Consider the following 19743-nt stretch of genomic DNA (forward strand, 5'->3'; position numbering starts at 1 on the left):
TGCCATTATTCAAGAGGTGGTTTCCTTGGTAGTCCCCACATTAGCCTGCTGTTTTTCTGTTAGTTCTGTTACTACTTCTAGTTAAATGCTCTAGGTGGTTCTTAAATCAAAATTTTCACATTTGCTAGTCAAGTACAGTACAGTGATAAGTGCTTAGTAGAGTGCTTTGCACACAGTAAGCAGCATGGCATAGTGGATAGAGCACAGACTTTAGAGTCAGAAAGTCATGGGTTCTAATTTCGGCTCCACCACTTGCTGCTATGAAACCTTCGGCAAGACACTTCACTTCTCTGAGCCTCAGTTACCTCATCTGTAAATGGGGATTGAGACAGTCCCCACATGGGACAAGGACAGTGTCCAATCTGATTTGCTTGTATCCACCCCAGTGGTTAGTACAGTGCATAGTGTGCACTTAACAAATGTCATCATTATTATTACTATTATATGCTCAATAAATATAATGGAATGAATAGCATATTACTTAGAATTTTGAACCTCACATAGCACAGCGACTGTGTCTGGCTTGATTAGCTTGTATCAACCCCAGGACTTAGAATAGTGCTTAGCACATAGTAAATTCTTAAAAAATATAATAAGAACAATAATAATAATAACTTAGAATACAAGTCCCCTGAACCCAGATTCATGTTTTTTTCCACTAGACCAACAGCAGGATCAAGAAAATAATACAGTTAATGGAACGCACAATACATATTTTTAAAAATAATTTACAAATTCAATGATAATTTTAAAATCATTCTAGGACTCTAAAATATTCAGTTAATCAAGGAATGATATTCCTTGAGTTCTTACTGTGTGAAAAGCATTATACCAAGTGCTTGGAAGAGTAAAATACAATAGATAGATTGGATCCCTGCCCACAATATGTTTACAGACTAAAGAGAGAGAAAGAGACATTAAACTAAATTACAGGTGGATATGAACATGTGACAATATTGAATAGTTTTCACACTAGGGAAAAAAATAAGTTGAACAAAGGTAATTATTTTTTTAATTATGAAGTTGCTAGCTATGATAAACTGATTGAGCAACAAGTGCAATCAAACCTAAAGTTTGGGATAGAATCAAGATCAGAGTACCCAGACTAGCTCAATAATAATCATTTGGGAGTTTATAATATTTATTCACTGACCCAGAAATGAAATATTAACTTGACACTGGTATGAATGTAACATCTGTCCCTAGAGTGTAAATTGCTACATGAAGATGCCACTAAGTGGCAACCCTATGTGGATGTGGCAACTGTATGCTAAAAGCCATCTGCATGTGTTATTTGTTAGGACTAATAAATCAGTATTTAGAGAAAATAGCATTAATTTCATACTCTATTAGAATGAAGATAGCCTAAGTGTTTCATATCAATATTATAATAATGCCAGTGTTTAGTGTTTGGACTTAAAATTTTTATTTTACAGCTCAAGTATATAGAGTTTCAAACTCCACCACACTGTTTTCTTTTAAAGTCCTGGAACATTGATCTAATCAAGTTCAGCCTACTGTGGTTGGAGAGACAGTGTTTATTATATTTACTGTCTTATGACTTCAAGAAAAACCTTAATAGGAGAGAATTTCAATTTAGGAGCAACAGATCATTTGAATAGCAAAGGACAATTGAAGGTTGTTATTTTTTGTAGGACTGGTAATTCCAGTGTGGTGTTATCAGTGAAGCAAGAATATACTATGAGATGGAAAACCAAATCAAGAAGATTGGCAAGTTGACAACTTGGCATCAGGTTCAGGATAAACTGAAGGTGGTGAATGGAAAACTCTATTATCAACAATATTGAGAAGCAGTGTGGTCTAGTGGAAAGGGCACAATCCTGGGAATCAGAGGACCTGGGTTCTAATCCTGGATCTACCAATTGCTTACTGTTTGACCTGGGGCAAATCATTTGAGAAGCAGTGTGGCATAGTGGAAAGAGCATGGGCTCAGGGGGGTTAAACGTTATGGGTTCTAATCCCGGCTCACCACTTGTCAGCTGTGTGACTTTGGGCTAGTCATTTAACTTCTCTGTGCCTCAGTTACCTCATCAGTAAAATGGGGATGAAGACTGTGAGCTCTTCGTGGGTCAACCTGATCACCTTGTATCTATCCCAGCGCTTAGAGCAGTGCTTTGCACATAGTAAGCACTTAACAAATACCATCGTTATTATTATGCTCTGTGTCTCAGCTTCCTCAACTGCAAAATGGGGATATAATAATAATAATAATAATGTTGGTATTTGTTAAGTGCTTACTATGTGCAGAGCACTGTTCTAAGCACTGGGGGAGACATGGGGGAATCAGGTTGTCCCACATGGGGCTCACAATCTTAATCCCCATTTTACAGATGAGGTAACTGAGGCCCAGAGAAGTTAAGTGACTTGCCCACAGTCACACAGCTGACAAGTGGCAGAGCTGGGATTCGAACTCATGACCTCTGACTCCAAAGCCCATGCTCTTTCCACTGAGCCACGCTGCTTCTCTGATATTTGTGCTTCCTCTTGCTTAGGCTGTAAGCCCCATGCAGATCAGGGACTGTTTCCGACCTAATTAACTTGTAGCCACTCCTGCACTTAGAACAGTGTTTGACGCATTGGACGCGCTTAATAAATACCATAAAAAAAGCTCTTCTATATTTCAATAAATATTGAGCACTTTCTGTGTGCAGAGCACTGTACTAAGTGCTTGGGAGACTACAATACACCACAGTTGGTTCAAATTTTCCTTCCCACAACAACTTTACAGTTTAGAGGGGGGAGACAAAATTAAGATAAATAATTTAAGGATATGTGTATAAATGCCAATATCAAATGCCAAATGCCCAAAGATCCAAGTGCGTAGACATTTGCAGGAGAGTGAGTCAAGGAATTGAGGGTTTACTGGGGAATGCCTTTTGGAATATACACATTCATCTGCACATATATTGCTATTATTAATAATTTGTAAAGCACTTGCTGTGTCAAGCACTGTTCTCCCTGCCCTATATGAGGCTCAAAGCCTAAGTAGGAGGTTGAACAGGCATGGAAACCCCATTTTACATTGAGGAAACTGAGGCACAGAGAAAGACTGTAAACCCATCAAACGGCAGGGACTGTCTCTATCTGTTGACGACTTGTTCATTCCAAGCACTTAGTACAGTGCTCTGCACATAGTAAGCGCTCAATAAATACTATTGAATGAATTGAATGAAAGTGACTTTCTCAGGCAACACAGCAGGCAGTTAGCAAAGCAAAAAGAAAAGGGATTAGAACCCAGGTCCTCTGACTTTCAGGCCAGTGGTCTTTCCACTAGGCCATGCTGCTTGCCTTGTAACTAAAATTTTATGTTTGTTTCCCCCAGGAGAGTGATTCCTTAGAGTACAGTCCATGAGATCAAGTGGATCCTCAATAAATGTTACTACTATGACAACTTCTACTAATACCAATACTTTCATTTATTCACTCCAGTAGTCTTTATTGAGCACTTACTGTGAGTAGAACACTGGACTAAGTGCTTTTGAGAGTACAATACAACAATAAACAGTCACATTTCCTTCCCACAACGAGTGTACAGTCTAGAGCAGGGCAGAAGACGTTAATACAAATAAATAAAATTACATCTATGTACATGAGTTCTGTGGTGCTGGGAGGGGGAAAGAGCAAAGGGAGCAAGTCAGGGAAATGGAAAAGAGAGAGGGAGATGAGGAAAGGTGGGGCTCAGTCTGGGAAGGCCTCTTGGAGGAGATGTGTCATCAATAAGGCTTTGAAGGAGAAGAGAGCAATTGTCTGTAAGATGTAAGGAGGGAGGGCATTGCAGGCCAGAAGCAGGACGTGGGCTAGGGGTTGGTGGTGAGAGAGGAGAGATGGAGGTACAGTGAGAAGGTTAGCACTAGAGGAGAGAAGTGTGCAAGATGGGTTATAGAAGGAGAGAAGCGAGATGATGTAGGAGGGGGCAAGGTAGTGGAGTGCTTTAAAGCCAGTGATGAGGAGATTCATTTAATGTATTCAATAGTATTTCATTCAGTAGTATTTATTGAGCACTTACTATGTGCAGAGCACTGTACTAAGTGCTTTATGCAGAGGTGGATGGGCAACCACTGGGGTCTTTTGAGGAGCACAGTGACATGTCCCAAACGATTTTGCAGGAAAATGATCTGGGCAGCAGAGTGTAATATAGACTGAAGTAAGGAGAGACAGGAGGCTGGGAGGTCTCACGGAGGCTGATGCAGAAATCCAAGCAGAATAAGATGATTGATTTTATTAATTAATTCATTTGTATTTATTGAGCACTTACCATGTGAAGAGCACTGTTCTAAGCACTTGGAATGTACAATTCAGCAACAGATAGAGACAACCCCTGCCCAAACAAGGGGCTCACTGTCTAAACGGGGGAGACAGATAACAAAACCAAACAAGTAGTCAGGCGTCAATATCATCAAAATAAATATAATTATAGATACACACCATTAACAAAATAAATGGAGTAATAAATAATATATACAAATATGCACAAGTGTTATGGGGAGGGGAAGTGGGAAGAGCAGAGGGAGGGAGTAGGAGAAATTGGGAGGGGAGGAAGAGCAGAGGGAAAGGGAGGAGGGCTCAGTCTGGGAAGGCCTCCTGGAGGAGGTGACCTCTCAGTAGGGCTTTGAGGAGAGGAAGAGAGTTAGTTTGGCGGATGTGAAGAGTGAGGGCATTCCAGGTCAGTGGTAGGACATGAGCCGGGGTCGATGTGAGCCGGGGTCGATGGCAGGACAGGTGAGAACAAGGGACCCTGAGGAGGTTAGTGGCAGAGGAGCAGAGTTTACGGGGTGGGCTGTAGAAGGAGAAAAGTGAGGCAAGGTAGGAGGGGGCAAGGTGATGGAGAGCTTTAAAGCCAAGAGTGAGCAGTTTTTGTTTCAGGTGAAGGTTGATAGGCAACCACTTAAGGTTTTTGAGGAGGGGAGTGATATGTCCAGAGCGTTTCTGTAGAAAGATAATCCAGGCAGCAGAATGAAGAATAGACTGGAGTGGAAGAGACAGGAGAATGGGAGATGGGTGACAGCAAACTCCTCCTGAGAGTTCCCAATAGCTTCTGGGAAATGTAGGCAACCAAAGCCTTTGCTTCTGAAATAAGTAGTATTTTCTTTTCATTTCCCACAGTTTCTTCTCAGATCTCTCTTACCCAAAATACTATGATCCAGCCATGTAACAATCCCCTACATCCCACTTCTCTTTTTATGCTCTATGTTGAACACTTGTTGCGTGCCAGGCACTGTGCTAATCTCTGAAATAAATACAAGCTGGGTCAGGTTGCCCCTCTCAGGATGGCACCTGAAGAGTTTCCAGTACTCTACCAGGGTTCGATTATGGGAAGGTCAAGCAGAGGCATACCCATTCCATTCTTAGCTTGCGCAGTGGCTAGCAAGTGGAAGGCAATCTGCTACAAGTCAAAACTCGCCTGTGCTGGGAAGCAGTGTCATGGGAGAGAGTCATGGGTGGAGACTCAAGTTTACTGTGCAGAAAAAGGCAATGGTAAATCACTTTTGTATTTTTATCGAGAAAACTTTATGGATACACTACCAGAACGATTGCAGATGGAAGTGGGACATTCTGGGAGAGATGTGTCCATGGCGTTGCTATGGATTGAAAATGACACAAGACAGAACACAAGACAAATCAAGTTGGGCACAGTCCCTTTCCAATATGGGGGCCACAATCTTAACCCCCATTTTACAGATGAGGTAACTGAGGCAAAGAAAATTTGAGTGACTTGCCTAGGGTCACAGAGCAGAAGAATGTCAGAGCCAAGATTAGAACCCCGGTTCTTCTAACTCTCATCCCTGTATGTTATACAAGAGGCCATGCTGCTTCTCTTCTCTTTGTTTACAATTCTCCCTACTCAGCCACAGCCCACTCTTATCAAAGGTGACAAATCAGGGATACAAGATGAGATGCAACCATGCTTTCTGAATATGATTTGAAAGAAAGCAGTGTGGCTTAGTGGAAAAAGCTTGGGCTTGGGAGTCAGAGATCATGGGTTCAAATTCCAGCTCTAACACTTGTCAGCTGTGTGATTCTGGGCAGATCACTTAACTTCTCTGTGCCTCAGTTACCTCATCTGTAAAATGGGGACTAAGACTCTGAGCCCCACTTGGACAACCTGATAACCTTGTATCTATCCCAGTGCTTAGAACAGTGCTTGGCACATAGTAAGTGCTTAACATATACCATCATCATTATTATCATTATTATTAAATTAAACAATTTTGATTTAAAATAAAGTTAGAAAATTAAACATTTTTTCAGACCCAAAAAGATCTAATTCAAATTATTTTATTATTGGTATTCATCAATATTGATATTTTATCACATCTATTTCATATACATATATATTTGGTCAATTTTTTGATCTTGGGGATTCATTCATTCAATCATATTTATTAAGTACTTACTATGTGCAGAGCACTGTACTAAGATGTTGAGAAAGTACAATTCAAAGTAAACCATTACATTCCCTGCTTACAAAGAACTCACAGTCTTGAGATTAAGAGTGCATCAAGGCAGTTTACATTATCTTCTAGGCAAAAGTATGCTTTGCTTAGCAGTCTTTCATTTAACATTTCATTTTCATGGAACCATTTAAGACTGCTATGGACTTTATCATAAATTTTCAGTTAGGGTAAAAGTTCTTTAGAGTATTGTGGTTTCCATTATTTTATATGGATTTGAAACATATGCTTACCATTACATTTAACTTTTGGACCAGTTTCTTCAGCATCATCTATGTGCTGTACTTGGTGCCAAATAACAAGGAAAGATCACCAAAAATGACTCAAATATTCAGATTTTCTGAGGTGCAGAAAGGCAGAGAGTAGCTCATTACTTCTGTTTCCTCTTTTTAGAGTGTGAGCTTCTCTAGGTGAGCAACTTTATTTGTTTATTTTCTTTTGAATAGCACTCCTCACAACAATAGTAGTTGTAGTTGTTGTTAGTTGTTGTTGGTGTTAATGATGGTGTCAATCACCTCTACACAACAACATCCCGCCTCTCTTTGATAGCTGAGATGCTCTTTGTGAATATCCTGTCCACTAAAAAAGCATTCTTGGCAAGTTACAAACAAAATAGAATCTTTGGATCTCACAAAAAGGGAAGCTACTGGAGGTCCAATTGTGTTTTCCCCTGGACCTAACTATCAGCCATGATTGAGAAGTACTATTAGCGTAAGTGTGAAGTGATTCCCTTTTTCAGAACAGGGTCATTAATGGTCTCCCCAGCTAAATCCCAAACTGATATAGGAAACACTCTAGACAGATCAAATTACATTCAGGTGCCTGTATTTCTCTAGGCAATTTTCGAAGAGCATCTGCATTACCATGTTCCAAAGAGGCTTTATATTGAATATCATACTGTAACACTTACAATACCTAAAACAAATGTTGCACTATGGCAGCTGAAAATAAGACAGCTAGCCTTGTTTCAAGAGGGTTTATGGTCAGTTATCAAAATGCATTTTCTCACACATATGTATGCATAGAATTTTATTACTCCAAGTGCTGTACTTAGGGCTTCTCTCCCTCAAGTTGGAAGTAATTTCCATTATTTTTTGTTAAGGTATGAAAGCTTCCCCTATAGGTTTTCACTGCTAGGGTAAGACTATCTATGAAAACTTAATTCTCAGCTTGAAAACCAGTTGCTTATGCAACCTTCTGAAATGAAGGGACACTGTCAGCTAAGGGTGTTAAATGGCAAAATCAAAATCCACAGACACCTGGGACATGCACTCACATATTTCTCTCCCTGCCCAGGTTTCCTTGTAGTAATAACTATAATCAGATGCGTCACATTTCAATTAGGTAAAGAAGAAATCATAGTTCAAAGGTGAAATATGATTCATAAATAAAACAGTACAAGTTCTGTAGTTGCTTGTCCTATTTTTCTCTTTTCCTTTTTATAAAATTGAACTGTGAAATTCACATTTCTCTTACTGCATTACTCCATTTCATCATCTCCATTATGGGCTAACAGAGAATAAGTATTACAGGAAAATTAAAAGAATGAAAGAGCTTTGATATCACTTTTAAAATAATAAACCATGGTTGGGCTTACTTGAAACAATTGATTTGGGGTAACATATGAGATGTGAATAATCCACAGTTGAATAATAATGATAGCATTTGTTAAGCAGTTATGAATATGTTTATCATTACTACCAGTACTACTAATAATGATAATAATGCTTTTTAACCACTTACTCTGTGCCAAGCATTATATGCCAAACATTGTACTGAACACTTTGGTACAAATAATCAAGGTACACACTATTCTTGTCCTTCAGTGACCTTGCAGTCTAAATAAGAAGTATAATTTAATCCTTGTTTTACCTTTGAGAAAGATGAAGCAAGAAAAGTCTGCCCAACGTAACATAGCAGACAGGTGGCAGATCCAGGATTAGAATTTAGGTCTTTGTCGCCAGGCCATGCTCTTTTCATTAATAATAATTGTGGTATTTGTTAAGTGCTTACTATATGCTCAGCACTCTACTAAGTCTTGCAGTTGATTCAGTATAATCAGGTCCCTCATGTGGCTCACAGAATAAGTAGGAAGGAGAACAGGTATTAAATCTCCATTTTGTAGATGAGGGAACTGAGTTACAGAGAAGTAAGTGACTTCCCCAAGATCACCTAGCAGATATGTGACAGAGCTATAATTAGAACCCATTGCCTCTGACTCCCAGACTGAGCTCTTTCCACTAGGCAACACAGAATCCCAAATAATTTTATGACTGCTTTGCTAATTTTCCTCAACCTCTCAGCTGGTTTCAACATGGTGGACCACCCTGTCTCCTGGAAACACTATCCAACTTTGGTTTTGGAGAAGCAGCGTGGTTTAGTGGAAAGAACCCGGGCTTGGGTGTCAGAGGATGTAGTTTCTAATCCCGGCTCTGATACTTGTCTGCTATGTGACTATGTGTAAGCCACTTAACTTCTCTGGGCCTTAGTTACCTCATCTGTAAAATGGAGATTAAGACTGTGAGCCCCATGTGGGACAACTTTCTAACCTTGTATCTACCCCAGTTCTTAGAACAGTGCTTGGCAAATCACTCTTAATAAATACCGTAATTATTATAATTTTTTTTAATTATTTCACAGATACTGTCCTCTTCTGGTTCCCTCCTATGTCTCTGACAGCTAGTTCTATTTTTTTCACTGGCTCCTTTCCTCTCCTTCCTATCCACTAACTATGAAAATCTGTCAAGATTCAGTTCTGGGTCCCTCCTGTATTCTCCAGCTACACCTACTCCCTTGGAGAACTCATTTACTTCCACAGCTTTAACTACCACCTTTATACATTCATTCATTCAATCATATTTATTAAGCTTTTACTGTGTGCAGACCACTGTACTAAGCACTTGGGAAAGTCCAATGCAGTGATAAAGAGTGACAATCCCTGCCCACAATGAGCTCACAGTCTAAATATGGGCAAACAGACATCAATACAAATTAACAGACATCAATTTAAGTAAATAAAATTACAGATATATACATAAGTACAATGGGGAGGGGAGAGGGGGAAGAGCAAAGGGAGCAAGTCAGGATGATGCAGAAGGGAGTGGGAGTTGAGAAAAAGTGGGGCTTAATCTGGGAAGCCCTCTTGGAAGAGTTGTGCCTTCAATAAGGCTTTGAAGGTGGGAAGGGTAATTGTCTGGTGGATTTGAGGAGGGAAGACATTCCAGGCCAGAGGTAGGAGGTGGGCAAGTGGTCGGGGGTGAGACAGGTGATATGGAGGCAGAGTGAGGAGGTTGACACCAGAGGAGCAAAGTGTGTAGGCTGGGTAGTAGAAGGAGAAAAGTGAGATGAGGTAGGAGGGGGCAAGGTGATGGAGAGCTTTAATGCCAATGGTGAAGAGTTTTTGTTTGATATGGAAGTGGATAGGCAACCACTGGAGATTTTTGAGGAGTGGAATGACATGTCCTGAATGTTTCTGTAGAAAGATGATCCAGGTAGTGGAGTGAATTATGGACTGGAAGTGGGGAGAGGCAGGAGGTTGGGAGGTCAGCAAGGAAGCTGATGCTGTAATCAAGGCAGGTTAGGATGAGTGATTGTATTAATGGGGCAGCAGTTTGGATGGAGAGGAAAAGGCTGATTTTAGCAATGTTGTGAAAGTGAGACTAACAGGATTTGGTGTGGCTGCTTCCCAAATCTATCTCTCCAGCCCATATACATCTCTCCTTTTCTGTAACCCCTCATTTACTCTTGCCTTCAGGACATCAGTACTGGGCTGTCCTGATGACACTTCTAATTTAACATATCCAAACCAGAACTCTACATCTTCCCCAAAACACAGTTCTTCCCAAGACTTTCCCATCATGATGGACAACAGCCTTAACCTAGATAATACCCTCAACTCATGTCTCTCATTCAACCTGAATTTTCAGTCTTTCAATATAATATCTGTAGCATCTCTGAAATCCACTCCTTCCTCTCCATCCAAACTGTTACTACACTGACCCAGTCACTTGTCATATCCTGCTTTGACCATCGATTGCATCAGCAAGGAGAAGCAGCGTGGCTCAGTGGAAAGAGCCTGGGCTTGGAAGTCAGAGGTCATGGGTTCTAATCCTGGCTCTGACACTTGTATGTTATGTGACTTTGGGAAAGTCACTTAACTTTTGTGTGCCTCAGTTACCTCATCTGTGAAATAATGATTTAAACTGTGAGCCCCACAGAGGACAGCCTGACAACCTTTTATCTCCCCCAGTGCTGAGAGCAGTGCTTGGAATAAGCACTTGACAAAAACCATCATTATTATTATCAGCTCCTTACTGACCTCACTGCATCCTGTCTCTCCCCTCTTAAGTCCACTCTTCACTCAGCTGCCTAGATCATTTTTATAAAAAAAGTCCAGTCCATATCTTCCCACTCCTCAAAATCCTCCAGTGGTTTGGCATCCACTTCCTCATTCAGCAGAACTCCATTCCACAGGCTTCTACTCCAACCTTCTCTTGCTGATCCCCTACAATCCATTCTGTACCTCAGCTCCTCTAATCCCAACCTACTCACTGTTCTTCAATGAGAAACAGCAGCCTAGTGGATAGAGCATGGACCTGGGAGACACAAGGACCTGGGTTCTAATTCTACTCCATTTGCCTGTGGTGTGACCTGGCCAAGTCACTTAACTTCTCTGAGCCTCTCTGCCCTCACTGTAAAATGGTGAATGGAACTGTCAGCCTTATATGGGACAGACTATGTCCAAACTAATTAGCTTGTATCTACCCCAGTGCTTATTACAGTGTCTGAAACAAGTAAGCACTAGAGAATCAGTGTGAAAGAGCACGGGCTGGGGATCCCAGCTCCGCCACTTGTCAGCTTTGTGACTTTGGGCAATTCAGTTAACTTCTCTCTGCCTCAGTTTCCTCATCTGGAAAATGGGGATTAAGACTGTGAGCCCCACGTGGGACAAACTGATTACCTTGTATCTACTCCAGCACTTAGAATAGTGCTTGGCACATAGTAGTTGCTTAACAAATACCAGCATTATTATTATTGTTATCTCCTTGTATTGTCCCCAGCGCTTAGAACACTGCTTTGCACATAGTAAGTGCTTAACATATGCCATCTTTATTATTATTATTACTTAACAAATACCAGCAAAAGATCACATCTCTCTACCGCCAATCCCTTGCACATTTCTTCCCTGTTGCACCCCTTCACACCTGACAGGTCACAACTCTCCCCACCTTCAAAATTTCACTGAAATCACCTTTCTTCCAAGATTAAGTCCTAATTTCCCATTTTCATCTTTCCTTCTGCAATGTCTTTGCACTTAGACCTGCTCCCCTTATCCTCCTTGACCTCTCTGCTGCCTTTGACACTGTCGACCATCCCCTCCTCCTCCATACCTTATCTCACCTTGGCTTCACGGACTCCGTCCTCTCCTGGTTCTCCTCTTACCTCTCTGGCCGGTCATTCTCGGTCTCCTTCGCTGGAGCCTCCTCCCCCTCCCATCCTTTAACTGTTGGTGTTCCTCAAGGGTCAGTTCTTGGCCCTCTTCCGTTCTCCATTTACACTCACTCCCTCGGTGAACTCATTCGCTCTCACAGCTTTGACTACCATCTCTACGCAGATGACATGCAGATCTACATCTCCACCCCTGTCCTCTTCCCCTCCCTTCAGGCTTGCATCTCCTCCTGCCTCCAGGACGTCTCCACCTGGATGTCGGCCCGCCACCTAAAACTCAACATGAGCAAGACTGAGCTCCTCATCTTCCCTCCCAAACCCGGTCCTCTCCCAGACTTCTCTATGACCGTTGATGGCATGACCATCCTTCCCGTCTCTCAGGCCCGCAATCTCGGTGTCATCCTTGACTCGTCTCTCTCGTTCACCCCACACATCCTATCCGTTACCGAGACCTGCCGGTTTCACCTCTACAATATCGCCAAGATCCGCCCTTTCCTCTCCACCCAAACGGCTACCCTACTGTTACGGGCTCTCGTTATATCCCGGCAAGACTACTGTGTCAGCCTTCTCTTTGACCTCCCTTCCTCCTCTCTCGCCCCGCTCCAGTCTATTCTTCACTCCGCTGCCCGGCTCATCTTCCTGCAGAAACGATCTGGGCATGTCACTCCCCTTCTTAAACAACTCCAGTGGTTGCCTATCAACCTCCGCTCCAAACAAAAACTCCTCACTCTAGGCTTCGAGGCTCTCCATCACCTTGCCCCTTCCTACCTCTCCTCCCTTCTCTCTTTCTACCGCCCACCCTGCACGCTCCGCTCCTCTGCCGCCCACCTCCTCACCGTCCCTCGGTCTCGCCTATCCCGCCGTCGACCCCTGGGTCACGTCCTCCCGCGGTCCTGGAACGCCCTCCCTCCTCACCCCCGCCAAACTGATTCTCTTTCCCTCTTCAAAACCCTACTTAAAACTCACCTCCTCCAAGAGGCGTTCCCAGACTGAGCTCCTCTTCCCCCTCTACTCCCTCTGCCATCCCCCCTTTACCTCTCCGCAGCTAAACCCTCATTTTCCCCTTTTCCCTCTGCTCCTCCACCTCTCCCTTCCATCCCCACAGCACTGTACTCGTCCGCTCAACTGTATATATTTTCGTTACCCTATTTATTTTGTTAATGAATTGTACATCGCCTTGATTCTATTTAGTTGCCATTGTTTTTACGAGATGTTCTTCCCCTTGACGCTGTTTATTGCCATTGTTCTTGTCTGTCCATCTCCCCCGATTAGACTGTAAGCCCGTCAAACGGCAGAGACTGTCTCTATCTGTTGCTGACTTGTTCATCCCAAGCGCTTAGTACAGTGCTCTGCACATAGTAAGCACTCAATAAATACTATTGAATGAATGAACTTTGACAGTCCCTTCACCACCAGCACCACAGCACTGATACTCTGCCATTTCTCCTATTTGAAATGTATTTTATTGCTTGACACTCCTTTAGACTGCAAGCTCCTTATGGGCAAGAATCTTGTCTACTGACTCTATTGTGCTGTAGTCTCCCAGGTGATTAGTACAGTGCCCTACACACAGTAAACATTCAGTAAATACCATTGATTGATTGATTGACTGACTTGGAAAATTTTAGATTATTGAAAAGTGTTCATTTACTCCTTTTCACTAAAATTCTGTCATGTGAAATTTTGAGGAAAAGAATAAAAGAAGATACCTCACTCAGCATACAGTCACCTTCACTGTCACTTTAGGTCAGTGGGCTGGATAATTTTATGACCAATAATAACATTTCTATGAATGCATGCTGAGAAAAAGATCATCAAATCATACACTTTAGGAAATAAGTTTCACATTGTAGATATTGGGAGAGAATAACTTCTTGCACAATTGGCTAGGTGTATTATGGGGTTGAGGTCATTGTCACTGGTAGGATGCTTGAATTTGATTGATCAATACTAGACTTTATGTAGTTTTTTTTTTTTTTTTTGGTTTTTGTGGTGGTCAAACTAGGCAGTAGAAAAGGTCAAAAAAAGGTTTCAGGGGGAGCAATACAAATATCCTAACCAAAAATAAAAATGATATCAATTCCCTTTTGTTGCATAGGAGGAGAGCAGTTTGTAATGAGTCCTTAGAAATTGCTATTGTAATTTTTTATAGATTCCTTTAATGAAAAGTAGCATGGTATAGTACATAGAGAACGGGCCTGGGAATCAGAAGGTCATGTGTTCTAATCCTGGCTCCTCACTTGTCTGCTGTGGTAACCTTGGGCAAGTCACTTTACTTCTCTAGCCATCAAAATGGGGAATTAAGACTGTGAGCCCCATTTGGACAGGGACTGTATCTTCCCTGCTGCTTAGAACAGTGCTTGGCACAGAGTAAGTGCTTAACAAATACCATATTAATAATAATAATAATAATACTTGTTGTCAATTATGAGGGGGACATGTATGTTGACATTTGTCCCATAGCAATTCTGTTTCTGTTTCTGAAGGTGTAGGGAGTAGATTATCACTAATGCTTCTGAGCAGATCAGAAAGTCTGGAGACAAGGGCTTATCTCACTGTGAACTCTGTATCTGTGAGTCATATCCAGAAGAAGGAAGATGTCTGGAGGAAAAGAGGGTCAAACATCTATTTCTATGCCCTGTCTTTCACAAAGAGGTCTTGTTTCCCTCAGTGTTACAAAATTTGATTATGGGCCTGGATAGCTCAGATGCAACAGAGGTGTTATTCCGTAATGGGCATTCCTTAATGGGCAATTGCTCTGGTCACCCCAAATTTATTCAAATATTTAATGAAACAATTTTTAAATTTGTTTTGATTAGTAGTTTGTGTTTGTGTTGTCAGACTAAGACTTACAGTGGAAGGTATCCAGTGAAACAAGTTTGGACCCTCAGCTAAGCATGGCTTGTGGATCCCTGATTCCAACATAGGAAAGCTTTCCTTTATCCTTGACCTGTTGCTGACCACTGCTGTCCTCGCCATTACAGCAACCTGGCTCAACCCAGATGACACTGTCTTCCCTGATGCTCTTTCCAAAGGGGACTCATCTTCTCCCACTTGCCAAGATTTACTGGGAAAGAGAGAAGTATTGATTTCCTTCCCATCCCCTCAATATCTTTCCCTTCCTTTTAATTCCATATCATCTGCCTGTTCCACCCACTCCATTTAATAGTCATGGTCATTTACCATTTTCCAGGCATCTCCAAAAACTTCTCACCCTTTTTGATACCTCTCTCACATTCTTTCTCCATTTGCCCCTCTCTACATTCATCCTTGGAAACTTCAATATCTGTGTGGATGTCCCTGATGATCCTTTCATCACCCAGTTCCTTTCACTCCTCAACCTCCTGCTCATCCATTTACCAACTTGGACACATAATACATCTCATCATCTCTATTCACTGCATAATCTCAACCCTCATCAACTCCCTCTGAAATCCTTCTTATCTCCCTTCACTCCCATACAGTCAATCCTGCAAAATTGTCCTATTTCCCAACAGAGACCTCTTATCTTTTGATCCCCTCCAATTCTCTACAATTTGGTATCCATACACTATCTTCTTTTAATGAAAAAATTGACACCCTCAACCCTGCCCTCTCCACTGAAAACAACTCCCTCATTTCCTCACTCTCATATTGCTAATCCACAGCTCTGGATCATTTCCACAGTAAGCTTACTCTGCTCCTGTGCTTGAATCATCCATCTTTTGCTTGACCTTATCCATTTCAGTTTCAAGCTCATTGTGGGCAGGGAATGTGGCTATTAAATCTGTTATATTGTACTCTCCCAAGAACTTAATACAGTGCTCTGTGCACAGTAAGTCCTCAATAAGTATGACTGATTCTTCTCTGCTTTGATTCTGCCATCTCCTCAGTCCAACAAAAATATTTTTCCATCCTTATTGACTCCCAAACTCATTGCTCACACCACCTGTTCCAAAGGTATAAAGCACCCCCTCAAACCCCCTGCCCTTCCTACCTCTCCCATCTCTTTTTCCATTGACCAGCCCACATACTTTACTCATTAAATTGAAATCATCAGGCATGATCTCCCTAAAATCTTCCCAGTTCTTCCCCAGGTTTGTCCTCCTCCTGTGTCCTCTTCACCTCTGTCAACTTTCTCAATTATATTTCAAGAGGAGATCTCATAATATCCACCGCCTCCACCCCTGCTCCTGACCCCTTCGCACCGTATAAAAACATTTCCCCTCTTCTTCCTCTCTGACTGCTACCTTCAACCACTCACCTTCCAAGCCTTCTCCCCGACTCTTTCGAAAATAATTATGTCTTCTCTCTTTAAAAAAAACCCTCCCTTGACCCTACAGTTTTTGCCCCATATCCCTCCTTCAATTCCTCCACAAACTCCTTGAGTTTTCTACACTTACTCTCTACAATGCCTTTTCTCCAGTTTTCTCTTTAACCACCTCCAATCTAGTTTCCATCCCCTTCACTGCACGGAAATGGCTATCTCTGAAGTCACCAAAAACCTCCTTGAATGGAACTCTATTGAAAGAATTTAGAGGTAAACTTTTTTTTTTTTGAGTCCAGAGTCTGAGGGGCAGAGGAGGTCATTATCATGAAAATTGCATTGCTAAAAATTACACCGGGGAGGCAGTGGAGAGGGCTGAGGAAAAAAAATCCCTGAATGAAGGCAGAGGTTGGAAGGTGAAGAGGGGGAAAAGCTTTTCTTCCCCAAGCCCCCTTCCCCTGGATGTGGCATCCCCTTCAAACACCATTCTGCTCTCTCCAGCTGCCTGCTGAAAGTGTTAGAATTGCCTATTTTTAAAGTCATTGGCCAATCATATTTAGCAGCATGGCCTATTTGAAAGAACATGGGTCTGCAAGTCAGGGGACATGAATTCTAATTCCTGTTCTACCACATGCCTGCTGTGTAACCTTGGCTAAATCACAACTTCTCAGTTCCTTCATCTATAAAATGGGGATTCAATACCTGTTCTCCTTCCTACTTAGATTATAAGATCTAAGTGGTACAGGGACTGTGTCTGAGCTGATTATCTGTATCTTCCCCAGCATTTAAAATAGTGCTTGACACATAATAAGTGCTTCACAAATTTCACAAGTGGTATTTAATGAGGGTTTACTGAGTGAGAACAGTGCACTAAGGACTTGGGAAAGTGTGGTGGGAGTGGGAGTGCTCCACGGGGTGTAGTGAGAGAAGCAGGAGCAAATCCTAAACTTCTTTTTGGCTCAGTTTCCTAATGATAAGAAAATGGATGATGCCAGGAGGCGTTCATGGTCTTAACTGATTGAAAGCTTAAAATTAGGTTAGTCAATGCAAAAATCACTCTTAAAATTTTGCCTCCCATTCTCCCTATATCCTCAGTATTTATGATTAAATTAAAGTTGATCAAAGACATCTTTTTGTCTTAAAATGAAATAATTCTACTGGGGTCTTTTTTAGCACAAAGTAGGAACAGCTCCATTAGTCGAGTGCAAAGTTGATTTAAAATAGTCAGTCATATTAAGCTCTTACTGTGTACGGAACACTATACTAAGTGCTTGGGAGAGTACAGTGTCACAATAAACAGACATATTCCATGACCACAATGAGTATATAGTCTAGAGGAAAAATAGAAATCAAGTTCAGGAATGAAAATAGATTAATCAATCAATCACTTAATGGTATTTATTGAGTGCTACTCAGTGCAGAGCAGTGTACTGAATGCTTGGAAGTGTATAATACAACAGAAATGGTAGATCTCTATCCTGCCCACAAAGATCTTATAGTCTTGAGGATGGTTAAAAAAATCAATACATCCAAAAAAACAGTGCACTACTTTAGTCCATAGTGATTAAGTGGGATAATATGATCTGCAGTCATCCTCTAGAGCACCCAGAACAGTGCTCAGCACAAAGTGTAAACTCAATAAAAAAAAAGATTTGACTAACATACTTCAGAGAATTATGCAATACATAGTCAAAAGCATGGTGGTTTCTTATTAATTACTTCCTAAATAACTGAAAATGGGAGAACATAATTTAAATAAAATAGGTATTAAAAAGCTGTAATTTATCCAGTTTAGAATGTGAGTCCCATGTGGGACCTTGATGGCATCCAATCTGATTATCATGCATCTACACTTAGTACAGTGATTTGCACATAGTAAACTCTTAATAAGTACCATAAAAAATTAATAACTAGAGCTCTGCCAGATGAGTCTAACCACAACTCCCACAGAAGACAGGGCTGCCTTCTATCCACATTATTTTTCAGGAGGTAATGGAGCTGGTTTGGGCATTGGGCAACTGCAAAGACTCTTTTTCCCTACTCCTTCTCCCTTCTATGTCGCCTATGCACTTGGATCCATACCATTTAAGAACTTGATATTCTCCCCACCCTTAATCCCACATTACTTTTGTACATTTCCATAATTTATTTATTTGCATTAATGTATGTCTTCTGCCCTAGACTATAATTTCTTTGTGGGAAGGAAATGAATGTGTCTGCCAAGTCTATTATATTATGGTCTGTCCAGCACTTACTAGAGCACTCTGCACACATGTTCTGTAAACATGAGAATAATTACAGTTCTCATGTTTGCCCAGACATTGCTTATTTGTTCATTTAAACTGGCAATTTATCCCTAGAAGACTCACCTTTATCCCTCGCAGTGCCACTCCAAGAATAATGTTGCTTTTCTCATCATTCTGGGTATGAGCTTCAGCAACAAGTATTAATTAGTCACTCAATCAATCATTCAATTTATTGAGTAAGAACTCTCCTACTGCAGTCTACTGCATGCCCTCATCACTCCTTGCCTTAAGTAGAAGGGACCATCAGTAGCTGCCTGGGCAACAAAAATATGGCCCATTTTTTATTAGTTACAAATTGTTGAATTGTTTAAAGGAAGCAATGACCAATTTATGCTAGGATTAAAATGGCTATTTGGAAGTCAACAGATGTAGTCTAAATTTCAGTGCAGTTGCTCATGTCATCTGGACTCTGTCAACCCTAGAAAAAAGCATGACCCATTGTCCTGCTTTATAGATAACACATTTTTAGAAATACATATCCATATGGCATATCACCATTTTCCAGTGAAACCATATCCAATTATATTTCATTATTAGGTCCTAGAACTGGAACAGCTTATTGCCATCCTGCAAAAATAACTGCTAAAAAGTCTGACAACTACTCTAAAATCAGCAGCCAGGAACACTAACAGATTCTTAGTGGGCAAAAATAACACTCAGTTTCTTAAACAATCCAGGGAAGAAAGAAAGAAGTAAAGAAAGAAGGAAAGAAACCTACAAACTCACACTTTTAACATGAACATAATCTTACCATTTACATAATGTTTCCTGTTTTCACACATATTACATTCATTCATTCATATATTCATTTGATAGTCTTCAACCACTCTCCTAGTCTGCAGTCTCACATTTACTACTACCATCATGCCATCTCTACTAAAATATCCTGCCACCACCTCAAATTTAACACGTACAAAGCAGAACTCATCTTCCCAATCAAGTCCTGTCCTTTTTATGACTTTCCCATCACTATAAACAACACCACCACCTTCCCTGACTCACAAGCCTGTAACCTTGGCAGTTTCCTAAAGACTCATTTCCCTCATTATACCCACATATTTAATCGGTAATCAAATTATGTCAGTTTCATCTTCACCTCATTTCTAGAATCCCCTGCTTTCTCTTCATTCGAACTACTTCAACTTTGTCTCAAGCACTTGTTCTCTAATATTCCTCTATTACATCAGCCTTCTCACTGACCTCCCTGCCTCCAGACTTTCCCATCTCTAGTCCAGATTTCATTCTGCTTCCTAAATGAGTATTCTAAAAG

The sequence above is a fragment of the Ornithorhynchus anatinus genome, chromosome 2 (assembly GCF_004115215.2).
Source record: "Ornithorhynchus anatinus isolate Pmale09 chromosome 2, mOrnAna1.pri.v4, whole genome shotgun sequence".
In the NCBI taxonomy this organism is placed as follows: domain Eukaryota; kingdom Metazoa; phylum Chordata; class Mammalia; order Monotremata; family Ornithorhynchidae; genus Ornithorhynchus; species Ornithorhynchus anatinus.